General features: G+C 39.1%; 1 pseudogene; it reads right to left on the minus strand.

Moving 5' to 3' along the window:
* Nucleotides 1-662: 662 nt before the first annotated feature.
* LOC123846382 (high mobility group protein B1-like) lies at nt 663-1,362 on the minus strand (annotated as a pseudogene).
* Nucleotides 1,363-2,906: the final 1,544 nt, after the last annotated feature.

The following is a 2,906-nucleotide window of genomic DNA, read 5'->3' on the forward strand; positions in this document are numbered from 1 at the left end:
ATTAACAATAATACTGACTACTGATAATATTTATTGAGTTCACAGCATGTTTCAGACACTGTACTCAGTACTTCATCTTCACACCAACCACCATGAAAGGTACTTCTGTTATTCCTCTTTAACAGATGAGCAAAAGTCCACCTAAACGGATTAAGTCACTTTCACAAGGTCATATAGCCTCTAAGGATTTGAACACATATAGTCTGATTCTGGAAGAGAGATTCGAAGCATGTGTTTGGGGAGGGTCAGAGAAAACCTCTGTTAAAATAGAATATTGGTATTAAATTAATGGCCTGTTAACTACTGGAAACAAGAAAGTGACAACCCTAAATTTTGCCCTACAAGGTTGTGCACTAATTGGTATGTGTGGTTTTGGTTTTATTTTGGGGGGGAGGGAGGGGCAGAGGGAGAGGGGCAAGAGAGAATCTTAAACAGCCTGATGCGGGGCTCAATTTCACCACCCTGAGACCATGACCTGAGCCAAAATCAAGAGTTGGACGCTGAACTGACTCAGTCACCCAGGAGCCCTGGTGTTTGTGTTTTTTAAACATGAGATGGTAAAGCCATTTCTAACTCAAAAAAAAATTTTTTTTTTACATTTCAATTTTTTCCTTTAAAAGGAGGGAGTTGTGTATAGGGGGGTTAAATACTTTATAGACAAGAAAAAAAACTGCGCTAGAACCAACTTATTCATCATCATCATCTTCTTCTTCATCTTCCTCCTCCTCCTCTTCATCTTCCTCCTCCTCCTCCTCTTCCTTCTTTTTCTTGCTCTTTTCAGCCTTGACAACTCCCTTTTTTGCCGTATCAGGCTTTCCTTTAGCTCGGTATGCAGGAATATCTTTTTCATATTTTTCCTTCAGCTTAGCAGCCTTCTTTTCATGAGGCTGCTTGTCATCTGCCACAGTGTTATTCCACATCTCTCCCAGTTTCTTTACAACATCACCAATGGATAGGCGGGGATGTTCTCCTTTGATTTTTGGGCAATACTCAGAACAAAACAAGAAAAAGGCCGAAGGAGGCCTCTTGAGTGCATTGGGATCCTTGAACTTCTTTTTGGTTTCCCCTTTAAGGGGGGATATAAGTTTTCATTTTTCTTTCATAACGAGCCTTATCCGCCTTTGCCATGTCTTCAAATTTTCCTTTCTCTTTAACAGACATGTCTTCCACCTTTCTGAGCACTTCTTAGAAAACTCTGAGAACTTGACTGAAGCATCTGGGTGCTTCTTCTTGGGCTCCTCTAGGCAAGTTTGCACAAAGAATGCATATGATGACATTTTGCCTCTCGGCTTCTTAGGATCTCCTTTGCCCGTGTTTAATTATTTTCCTCAGCGAGGCACAGAATTGCCAAGTGCCTGTCTGGCTCTCCCTTACCCCAGCGCTGTCTCTACGGAGCTCAATGTACTGCAATGGCTGTAAGAGCGGGGGCCAGACGCCTCAAAAAGGGTTTTAAAAATAAGGAAGTTCACAACTTTCGTTGTGATCCCAGATTCTACTTAGTTTGCTCTGTCACAATCATGCTATTTTTATCTTTCAAACTTTACAAAGTTTCAATTACTGTTTACAAGTAACAAAAGACTGGTTGATGGCTTCAGACAAGTGCCCAACATGTGTCCTAATTGTTTACACTTAATGAATTTGGAAACTGTCATCTCTGCCTTCACATGACAAAAATATGCTTTAAGCTGTGATAATCTTACTTCTTACGACTAAATAGTATTTAAATAATTGAAATTACTTTTTTTTCTGATCAAATCTTCAGAGGGGCAATTGCCAGGAGGACTTTTTTTTCTTTTTAACAGCTGAATGATATGAAGGAGATATATTAGGTTCCTTCTTCCTTGGGCCACCTTAGGACAATAACCATAAACTTTGTAACCAAGAGGGTAGAAATTGTGACAGATTTATTTCCGTCTCAGCCTTTGTTCAACTGTAAATTCTTTTAGGGCAGAGTCATGTCAGTTATATTTCTCTGCTTCCTATAATATCTAATGCTATATTTGATGCCTAGTAAGGGTTCAATAAATATATATTGCATATATGAATGGAGATATGATAGTGGAGCTTTTATAGTTGCTGTACCTGTCTGTCTCCCTGCTTGCAAAGAGACAAACTGATTCTTTGTCATTGTTCATTTATTGTGTATTTTATATATGTAAAAATGGATTGTGTTACAATCAAGATAGCCCTGGAAAGTCCACACTTTGAACATTCCCTCTCTAGTTGAACCCAGAGCAATGAGTTAGAGTATAAAAAGAGAAAAATTCAAGTACACAGCTGATCTTAAAAATAAGATAAATCTTTCTGTGGACCATAAATGGAATAGAAATTCAAATGGTGTCAGACTGAAGCTACAGGATTTCTGGGCTTTGAGTTCAAAAGAAGAGACAGTATGGGTGCCTGGGGGACTCAGTTGGCTAAGTGTCCAATTCTTCATTTCAGCTCAGGTCATGATCTCAGAGTCATGAGATCAAGCCCCTCTGCCCCTCCCCTCACACTCCTCCCCCTACCTTGAGCAACCATGCTCTTTCTTGTTCTCAAACAAAACAAAACAAAACAAAACAAAAACAAACAAACAAAATCAGACAGTTGTTTGGTTCCTGTGGATACCCTAGAATAAGTGTCTTAGCATAAATTTGGATGAAAATAAGCCCCCTGCTTAAAACTGAGGGCCATGTCGGGGCTTTCCTGCTTGTTAATACAAGTTGAAAAAAACTCCTGTGGATTGATGCCTAGGTCTGTAATTTATTAAATGTTAAGTACTTAAGGATGAAAAAGATACACATATAACTTTATGATTCTCCTCTGTGATCTGCCCAATATCATTGTAGGGCAGGGACCCTGTACTATCAATATATGATCTGATTCTAGATTGGAGTCCATAAAAGCAGATTAAAGCAATTGGA

The sequence above is a fragment of the Mirounga angustirostris genome, unplaced genomic scaffold (assembly GCF_029215605.1).
Source record: "Mirounga angustirostris isolate CCGP_5_RB_7025 unplaced genomic scaffold, mMirAng1.0.hap1 SCAF_11, whole genome shotgun sequence".
Taxonomy (NCBI): Eukaryota; Metazoa; Chordata; class Mammalia; order Carnivora; family Phocidae; genus Mirounga; species Mirounga angustirostris.